Source organism: Dasypus novemcinctus, unplaced genomic scaffold (assembly GCF_030445035.2).
Source record: "Dasypus novemcinctus isolate mDasNov1 unplaced genomic scaffold, mDasNov1.1.hap2 scaffold_233, whole genome shotgun sequence".
NCBI lineage: Eukaryota > Metazoa > Chordata > Mammalia > Cingulata > Dasypodidae > Dasypus > Dasypus novemcinctus.
Genome location: NW_026688201.1, coordinates 121,914 through 132,996, shown reverse-complemented (window position 1 = coordinate 132,996; position 11,083 = coordinate 121,914).

The following is an 11,083-nucleotide window of genomic DNA, read 5'->3' as shown; positions in this document are numbered from 1 at the left end:
AGTAAAGGAGATAACTGAAAAATCTCTGCACACAATGCTTAGGTCTCAGAAGTAAATCATATGTGCCATGTTGTTTCATTTAGGTTTAAAGAGTTAGCTGCTATACCGCCGGTTATGGTTTCCTATAGTGTAAATGCTAGTTTTACAGATAGGAATGTTAGCACAAAAACTGATAGAAAGGAGATAACCGCAAAATCTCTGCACACAATGCTTAGTTCTCAGAAGTAGATGATAGGTGCCATGTTGTTTCATGTAGGTTTAAATGTTAGCTGCTATACCGCCGGTTATGCTTTCCTATGGTGTAAATGCTAGTTTTACAGATATGAATGTTAGCACAAAATCTGAAGTAAAGGAGATAGCTGAATAATCTCTGCACACAATGCTTAGTTCTCAGAAGTAAATCATAAGTACCATGTTGTTTCATTTAGGTTTAAAGAGTTAGGTGCTATACCACCGGTTATGCTTTCCTATAGTGTAAAGGCTAGTTTTACACATAGGAATGTTAGCCCCAAAACTGAAGTAAAGGAGATAACTGAAAAATCTCTGCACACAATGCTTAGTTCTCAGAAGTAAATCATATGTGCCATGTTGTTTCATTTAGGTTTAAAGAGGTAGCTGCTATACCGCCGGTTAGGATTTCCTATAGTGTAAAGGCTAGTTTTACAGATAGGAATGTTAGCACAAAAACTGAAAGAAAGGAGATAGCCGCAAAATCTCTGCACACAATGCTTAGTTCTCAGAAGTAAATGATAGGTGCCATGTTGTTTCATTTAGGTTTAAAGAGTTAGCTGCTATACCGCCAGTTATGCTTTCTTATAGTGTAAATGCTAGTTTTACAGATAGGAATGTCAGCACCAAAACTGAAGTAAAGGAGATAACTGAAAAATCTCTGCACACAATGCTTAATTCTCAGAAGTAAATCATATGTGCCATGTTGTTTCATTTAGGTTTAAAGAGTTAGCTGCTATACCGCCGGTTATGCTTTCCTATAGTGTAAAGGCTAGTTTTACAGATAGGAATGTTAGCACAAAAACTGAAAGAAAGGAGATAGCCGCAAAATCTCTGCACACAATGCTTAGTTCTCAGAAGTAAACCATATGTGCCGTGTTGTTTCATTTAGGTTTAAAGAGTTAGCTGCTATACCCTCAGTTATGCTTTCCTATATAGTAAATGCGAGTATAAAAATATGAAGGTTAGCGCAAAATCTGAAGTAAAGGAGATAGGTGAAAACTCTCTGCACACAGTGCTTAGTTCTCAGAAGTAAATCATATGTGCCATGTTGTTTCATTTAGGTTTAAAGAGGCAGCTGCTATACCGCCGGGTAGGCTTTCCTATAGTGTAAATGCTAGTTTTACAGATAGGAATGTTAGCACCAAAACTGAAGTAAAGGAGATAACAGAAAAATCTCTGCACACAATGCTTAGTTCTCAGGAGTAAATCATATGTGCATTGTTGTTTCATTTAGGTTTAAAGAGGTAGCTGCTATACCGCCGGTTAGGCTTTCCTATAGTGTAAATGCTAGTTTTACAGATAGGAATGTTAGCACAAAAACTGAAAGAAAGGAGATAGCTGCAAAATCTCTGCACACAATGCTACGTTCTCAGAAGTAAATGATAGGTGCCATGTTGTTTCATTTAGGATTAAAGAGTTAGCTGCTATAGCGCCGGTTATGCTTTCCTATTGTGTAAATGCTTGTTTTACACATAGGAATGTTAGCCCCAAAACTGAAGTAAAGGAGATAACTGAAAAATCTCTGCACACAATGCTTAGTTCTCAGAAGAACATCATATGTGCCATGTTGTTTCATTTAGGTTTAAAGAGTTAGCTGCTATACCGCCGGTTATGCTTTCCTATAGTGTAAATGCTAGTTTTACAGATAGGAATGTTAGCACAAAAACTGAAAGAAAGGAGATAGCCGCAAAATCTCTGCACACAATGCTTAGTTCTCAGAAGTAAACCATATGTGCCATGTTGTTTCATTTAGGTTTAAAGAGTTAGCTGCTATACCACCGGTTATGCTTTCCTATAGTGTAAAGGCTAGTTTTACACATACGAATGTTAGCACCAAAACTGAAGTAAAGGAGATAACTGAAAAATCTCTGCACACATTGGTTAGTTCTCAGAAGTAAATCATATGTGCCATGTTGTTTCATTTAGGTTTAAAGAGGTAGCTGCTACACCGCCGGTTAGGCTTTCCTATAGTGTAAAAGCTAGTTTTACAGAGAGGAATGTTAGCACAAAAACTGAAAGAAAGGAGATAGCCGCAAAATCTCTGCACACAATGCTAAGTTCTCAGAAGTAAATGATAGGTGCCATGTTGTTTCATTTAGGTTTAAAGAGTTAGCTGCTATACCGCCGGTTATGCTTTCTTATAGTGTAAATGCTAGTTTTACAGATAGGAATGTCAGCACCAAAACTGAATTAAAGGAGATAACTGAAAAATCTCTGCACACAATGCTTAATTCTCAGAAGTAAATCATATGTGCCATGTTGTTTCATTTAGGTTTAAAGAGTTAGCTGCTATACCACCGTTTAGGATTTCCTATAGTGTAAAGGCTAGTTTTACAGATAGGAATGTTAGCACAAAAACTGAAAGAAAGGAGAGAGCCGCAAAATCTCTGCACACAATGCTTAGTTCTCAGAAGTAAATCATATGTGCCATGTTGTTTCATTTAGGTTTAAAGAGTTAGCTGCTATACCGCCGGTTATGCTTTCCTATAGTGTAAATGCTAGTTTTACACATAGGAATGTTAGCCCCAAAACTGAAGTAAAGGAGATAACTGAAAAATCTCTGCACACAATGCTTAATTCTCAGAAGTAAATCATATGTGCCATGTTGTTTCATTTAGGTTTAATGAGTTAGCTGCTATACCGCCGGTTATGCTTTCCTATAGTGTAAAGGCTAGTTTTACAGATAGGAATGTTAGCACAAAAACTGAAAGAAAGGAGATAGCCGCAAAATCTCTGCTCACAATGCTTAGTTCCCAGAAATACATCATATGTGCCATGTTGTTTCATTTAGGTTTAAAGAGTTAGCTGCTATACCGCCGGTTATGCTTTCCTATAGTGTAAATGCTACTTTTACAGATAGGAATGTTAGCACAAAAACTGAAAGAAAGGAGATAGCCGCAAAATCTCTGCACACAATGCTTAGTTCTCAGAAGAACATCACATTTGCCATGTTGTTTCATTTAGGTTTAAAGAGTTAGCTGCTATACCGCCGGTTATGCTTTCCTATAGTGTAAATGCTAGTTTTACGCATAGGAATGTTAGCCCGAAAACTGAAGTAAAGGAGATAACTGAAAAATCTCTGCACACAATGCTTAGTTCTCAGAAGTAAATCATATGTGCCATGTTGTTTCATTTAGGTTTAAAGAGTTAGCTGCTATACCGCCGGCTATGCTTTCCTATAGTGTAAATGCTAGTTTTACAGATAGGAATGTTAGCACAAAAACTGAAAGAAAGGAGATAGCCGCAAAATCTCTGCACACAATGCTAAGTTCTCAGAAGTAAATGATAGGTGCCATGTTGTTTCATTTAGGTTTAAAGAGTTAGCTGCTATACCGCCGTTTATGCTTTCCTATAGTGTAAATGCTAGTTTTACAGATAGGAATGTTAGCACAAAAACTGAAAGAAAGGAGATAGCCGCAAAATCTCTGCACACAATGCTTAGTTCTCAGAAGTAAATCATATGTGCCATGTTGTTTCATTTAGGTTTAAAGAGTTAGCTGCTATACCGCCGGTTATGCTTTCCTATAGTGTAAATGCTAGTTTTACACATAGGAATGTTAGCCCCAAAACTGAAGTAAAGGAGATAACTGAAAAATCTCTGCACACAATGCTTAATTCTCAGAAGTAAATCATATGTGCCATGTTGTTTCATTTAGGTTTAAAGAGTTAGCTCCTATACCGCTGTTTAGGATTTCCTATAGTGTAAAGGCTAGTTTTACAGATAGGAATGTTAGCACAAAAACTGAAAGAAACGAGATAGCCGCAAAATCTCTGCACACAATGCTTAGTTCTCAGAAGTACATCATATGTGCCATGTTGTTTCATTTAGGATTAAAGAGTTAGCTGCTATACCGCCGGTTATGCTTTCCTATTGTGTAAATGCTAGTTTTACACATAGGAATGTTAGCCCCAAAACTGAATTAAAGGAGATAACTGAAAAATCTCTGCACACAATGCTTAGTTCTCAGAAGTAAATAATAGGTGCCATGTTGTTTCATTTAGGTTTAAAGAGTTAGCTGCTATACCGCCGGTTATGCTTTCCTATAGTGTAAATGCTAGTTTTACAGATAGGAATGTTAGCACAAAAACTGAAAGAAAGGAGATAGCCGCAAAATCTCTGCACACAATGCTTAGTTCTCAGAAGTAAACCATATGTGCCGTGTTGTTTCATTTAGGTTTAAAGAGTTAGCTGCTATACCGCCGGTTATGCTTTCCTATAATGTAAATGCTAGTTTTACACATAGGAATGTTAGCCCCAAAACTGAAGTAAAGGAGATAACTGAAAAATCTCTGCACACAATGCTTAGTTCTCAGAAGTAAATCATATTTGCCATGTTGTTTCATTTAGGATTAAAGAGTTAGCTGCTATAGCGCCGGTTATGCTTTCCTATTGTGTAAATGCTAGTTTTACAAATAGGAATGTTAGCCCCAAAACTGAAGTAAAGGAGATAACTGAAAAATCTCTGCACACAATGCTTAGTTCTCAGAAGTAAATGATAGGTGCCATGTTGTTTCATTTAGGTTTAAAGAGTTAGCTGCTATACCGCCGGTAATGCTTTCCTATAGTGTAAATGCTACTTTTACAATAGGAATGTTAGCCCCAAAACTGAAGTAAAGGAGATAACTGAAAAATCTCTGCACACAATGCTTAGTTCTTAGAAGTAAATCATATGTGCCATGTTGTTTCATTTAGGTTTAAAGAGTTAGCTGCTATACCGCCGGTTATGCGTTCCTATAGTGTAAATGCTAGTTTTACAGATAGGAATGTTAGCACAAAAACTGAAAGAAAGGAGATAGCCGCAAAATCTCTGCACACAACGCTTAGTTCTCAGAAGTAAACCATATGTGCCATGTTGTTTCATTTAGGTTTAAAGAGTTAGCTGCTATACCACCGGTTATGCTTTCCTATAGTGTAAAGGCTAGTTTTACACATAGGAATGTTACCACCAAAACTGAAGTAAAGGAGATAACTGAAAAATCTCTGCACACATTGGTTAGTTCTCAGAAGTAAATCATATGTGCCATGTTGTTTCATTTAGGTTTAAAGAGGTAGCTGCTATACCGCCGGTTAGGCTTTCCTATAGTGGAAAAGCTAGTTTTACAGATAGGAATGTTAGCACAAAAACTGAAAGAAAGGAGATAGCCGCTAAATCTCTGCACAGAATGTTAAGTTCTCAGAAGTAAATGATAGGTGCCATGTTGTTTCATTTAGGTTTAAAGAGTTAGCTGCTATACCGCCGGTTATGCTTTCTTATAGTGTAAATGCTAGTTTTACAGATAGGAATGTCAGCACCAAAACTGAATTAAAGGAGATAACTGAAAAATATCTGCACACAATGCTTAATTCTCAGAAGTAAATCATATGTGCCATGTTGTTTCATTTAGGTTTAAAGAGTTAGCTGCTATACCGCCGTTTAGGATTTCCTATAGTGTAAAGGCTAGTTTTACAGATAGGAATGTTAGCACAAAAACTGAAAGAAAGGAGATAGCCACAAAATCTCTGCTCACAATGCTTAGTTCCCAGAAGTACATCATATGTGCCATGTTGTTTCATTTAGGTTTAAAGAGTTAGCTGCTATACCGCCGGTTATGCTTTCCTATAGTGTAAATGCTAGTTTTACACATAGGAATGTTAGCACAAAAACTGAAAGAAAGGAGATAGCCGCAAAATCTCTGCACACAATGCTTAGTTCTCAGAAGTAAATCATATGTGCCATGTTGTTTCATTTAGGATTAAAGAGTTAGCTGCTACAGCGCCGGTTATGCTTTCTATTGTGTAAATGCTAGTTTTACACATAGGAATGTTAGCGCCAAAACTGAAGTAAAGGAGATAACTGAAAAATCTCTGCACACAATGCTTAGTTCTCAGAAGTAAATGATAGGTGCCATGTTGTTTCATTTAGGTTTAAAGAGTTAGCTGCTATACCGCCGGTTATGCTTTCCTATAGTGTAAATGCTAGTTTTACAGATAGGAATGTTAGCACAAAAACTGAAAGAAAGGAGATAGCCGCAAAATCTCTGCACACAATGCTTAGTTCTCAGAAGGAAACCATATGTGCCGTGTTGTTTCATTTAGGTTTAAAGAGTTAGCTGCTATACCGCCGGTTATGCTTTCCTATAATGTAAATGCTAGTTTTACACATAGGAATGTTAGCCCCAAAACTGAAGTAAAGGAGATAACTGAAAAATCTCTGCACACAATGCTTAGGTCTCAGAAGTAAATCATATTTGCGATGTTGTTTCATTTAGGATTAAAGAGTTAGCTGCAATAGCGCCGGTTATGCTTTCCTATTGTGTAAATGCTAGTTTTACACATAGGAATGTTAGCCCCAAAACTGAAGTAAAGGAGATAACTGAAAAATCTCTGCACACAATGCTTAGTTCTCAGAAGTAAATGATAGGTGCCATGTTGTTTCATTTAGGTTTAAAGAGTTAGCTGCTATACCGCCGGTAATGCTTTCCTATAGTGTAAATGCTACTTTTACAATAGGAATGTTAGCCCCAAAACTGAAGTAAAGGAGATAACTGAAAAATCTCTGCACACAATGCTTAGTTCTTAGAAGTAAATCATATGTGCCATGTTGTTTCATTTAGGTTTAAAGAGTTAGCTGCTATACCGCCGGTTATGCGTTCCTATAGTGTAAATGCTAGTTTTACAGATAGGAATGTTAGCACAAAAACTGAAAGAAAGGAGATAGCCGCAAAATCTCTGCACAGAATGTTAAGTTCTCAGAAGTAAATGATAGGTGCCATGTTGTTTCATTTAGGTTTAAAGAGTTAGCTGCTATACCGCCGGTTATGCTTTCTTATAGTGTAAATGCTAGTTTTACAGATAGGAATGTCAGCACCAAAACTGAATTAAAGGAGATAACTGAAAAATATCTGCACACAATGCTTAATTCTCAGAAGTAAATCATATGTGCCATGTTGTTTCATTTAGGTTTAAAGAGTTAGCTGCTATACCGCCGTTTAGGATTTCCTATAGTGTAAAGGCTAGTTTTACAGATACGAATGTTAGCACAAAAACTGAAAGAAAGGAGATAGCCGCAAAATCTCTGCACACAATGCTTAGTTCTCAGAAGTAAATCATATGTGCCATGTTGTTTCATTTAGGTTTAAAGAGTTAGCTGCTATACCGCCGGTTATGCTTTCCTATAGTGTAAATGCTAGTTTTACAGATAGGAATGTTAGCACAAAAACTGAAAGAAAGGAGATAGCCGCAAAATCTCTGCACACAATGCTTAGTTTTCAGAAGTATACCATATGTGCCATGTTGTTTCATTTAGGTTTAAAGAGTTAGCTGCTATACCGCCGGTTAGGCTTTCCTATAGTGTAAATGCTAGCTTTACAGATAGGAATGTTAGCACCAAAACTGAAGTAAAGGCGATAACTGAAAAATCTCTGCACACAATGCTTAGTTCTCAGGAGTAAATCATATGTGCATTGTTGTTTCATTTAGGTTTAAAGAGGTAGCTGCTATACCGCCGGTTAGGCTTTCCTATATTGTAAAAGCTAGTTTTACAGATAGGAATGTTAGCACAAAAACTGAAAGAAAGGAGAGAGCCGCAAAATCTCTGCACACAATGCTTAGTTCTCAGAAGTAAATCATATGTGCCATGTTGTTTCATTTAGGTTTAAAGAGTTAGCTGCTATACCGCCGGTTATGCTTTCCTATAGTGTAAATGCTAGCTTTACACATAGGAATGTTAGCCCCAAAACTGAAGTAAAGGAGATAACTGAAAAATCTCTGCACACAATGCTTAATTCTCAGAAGTAAATCATATGTGCCATGTTGTTTCATTTAGGTTTAATGAGTTAGCTGCTATACCGCCGGTTATGCTTTCCTATAGTGTAAAGGCTAGTTTTACAGATAGGAATGTTAGCACAAAAACTGAAAGAAAGGAGATAGCCGCAAAATCTCTGCTCACAATGCTTAGTTCCCAGAAATACATCATATGTGCCATGTTGTTTCATTTAGGTTTAAAGAGTTAGCTGCTATACCGCCGGTTATGCTTTCCTATAGTGTAAATGCTACTTTTACAGATAGGAATGTTAGCACAAAAACTGAAAGAAAGGAGATAGCCGCAAAATCTCTGCACACAATGCTTAGTTCTCAGAAGAACATCATATTTGCCATGTTGTTTCATTTAGGTTTAAAGAGTTAGCTGCTATACCGCCGGTTATGCTTTCCTATAGTGTAAATGCTAGTTTTACGCATAGGAATGTTAGCCCGAAAACTGAAGTAAAGGAGATAACTGAAAAATCTCTGCACACAATGCTTAGTTCTCAGAAGTAAATCATATGTGCCATGTTGTTTCATTTAGGTTTAAAGAGTTAGCTGCTATACCGCCGGCTATGCTTTCCTATAGTGTAAATGCTAGTTTTACAGATAGGAATGTTAGCACAAAAACTGAAAGAAAGGAGATAGCCGCAAAATCTCTGCACACAATGCTAAGTTCTCAGAAGTAAATGATAGGTGCCATGTTGTTTCATTTAGGTTTAAAGAGTTAGCTGCTATACCGCCGTTTATGCTTTCCTATAGTGTAAATGCTAGTTTTACAGATAGGAATGTTAGCACAAAAACTGAAAGAAAGGAGATAGCTGCAAAATCTCTGCACACAATGCTTAGTTCTCAGAAGTAAATCATATGTGCCATGTTGTTTCATTTAGGTTTAAAGAGTTAGCTGCTATACCGCCGGTTATGCTTTCCTATAGTGTAAATGCTAGTTTTACACATAGGAATGTTAGCCCCAAAACTGAAGTAAAGGAGATAACTGAAAAATCTCTGCACACAATGCTTAATTCTCAGAAGTAAATCATATGTGCCATGTTGTTTCATTTAGGTTTAAAGAGTTAGCTCCTATACCGCTGTTTAGGATTTCCTATAGTGTAAAGGCTAGTTTTACAGATAGGAATGTTAGCACAAAAACTGAAAGAAACGAGATAGCCGCAAAATCTCTGCACACAATGCTTAGTTCTCAGAAGTACATCATATGTGCCATGTTGTTTCATTTAGGATTAAAGAGTTAGCTGCTATACCGCCGGTTATGCTTTCCTATTGTGTAAATGCTAGTTTTACACATAGGAATGTTAGCCCCAAAACTGAAGTAAAGGAGATAACTGAAAAATCTCTGCACACAATGCTTAGTTCTCAGAAGTAAATGATAGGTGCCATGTTGTTTCATTTAGGTTTAAAGAGTTAGCTGCTATACCGCCGGTTATGCTTTCCTATAGTGTAAATGCTAGTTTTACAGATAGGAATGTTAGCACAAAAACTGAAAGAAAGGAGATAGCCGCAAAATCTCTGCACACAATGCTTAGTTCTCAGAAGTAAACCATATGTGCCGTGTTGTTTCATTTAGGTTTAAAGAGTTAGCTGCTATACCGCCGGTTATGCTTTCCTATAATGTAAATGCTAGTTTTACACATAGGAATGTTAGCCCCAAAACTGAAGTAAAGGAGATAACTGAAAAATCTCTGCACACAATGCTTAGTTCTCAGAAGTAAATCATATTTGCCATGTTGTTTCATTTAGGATTAAAGAGTTAGCTGCTATAGCGCCGGTTATGCTTTCCTATTGTGTAAATGGTAGTTTTACAAATAGGAATGTTAGCCCCAAAACTGAAGTAAAGGAGATAACTGAAAAATCTCTGCACACAATGCTTAGTTCTCAGAAGTAAATGATAGGTGCCATGTTGTTTCATTTAGGTTTAAAGAGTTAGCTGCTATACCGCCGGTAATGCTTTCCTATAGTGTAAATGCTACTTTTACAATAGGAATGTTAGCCCCAAAACTGAAGTAAAGGAGATAACTGAAAAATCTCTGCACACATTGGTTAGTTCTCAGAAGTAAATCATATGTGCCATGTTGTTTCATTTAGGTTTAAAGAGGTAGCTGCTATACCGCCGGTTAGGCTTTCCTATAGTGTAAAAGCTAGTTTTACAGATAGGAATGTTAGCACAAAAACTGAAAGAAAGGAGATAGCCGCAAAATCTCTGCACACAATGCTAAGTTCTCAGAAGTAAATGATAGGTGCCATGTTGTTTCATTTAGGTTTAAAGAGTTAGCTGCTATACCGCCGGTTATGCTTTCTTATAGTGTAAATGCTAGTTTTACAGATAGGAATGTCAGCACCAAAACTGAAGTAAAGGAGATAACTGAAAAATCTCTGCACACAATGCTTAATTCTCAGAAGTAAATCATATGTGCCATGTTGTTTCATTTAGGTTTAAAGAGTTAGCTGCTATACCACCGTTTAGGATTTCCTATAGTGTAAAGGCTAGTTTTACAAATAGGAATGTTAGCACAAAAACTGAAAGAAAGGAGATAGCCGCAAAATCTCTACACACAATGCTTAGTTCTCAGAAGTAAATCATATGTGCCGTGTTGTTTCATTTAGGTTTAAAGAGTTAGCTGCTATACCGCCGGTTATGCTTTCCTATAGTGTAAATGCTAGTTTTACACATAGGAATGTTAGCCCCAAAACTGAAGTAAAGGAGATAACTGAAAAATCTCTGCACACAATGCTTAATTCTCAGAAGTAAATCATATGTGCCATGTTGTTTCATTTAGGTTTAAAGAGTTACCTGCTATACCGCTGTTTAGGATTTCCTATAGTGTAAAGGCTAGTTTTAAAGATAGGAATGTTAGCACAAAAACTGAAAGAAAGGAGATAGCCGCAAAATCTCTGCACACAATGCTTAGTTCTCAGAAGTACATCATATGTGCCATGTTGTTTCATTTAGGTTTAAAGAGTTAGCTGCTATACCTCCGGTTATGCTTTCCTATAGTGTAAATGCTAGTTTTACAGATAGGAATGTTAGCACAAAAACTGAAAGAAAGGAGATAGCCG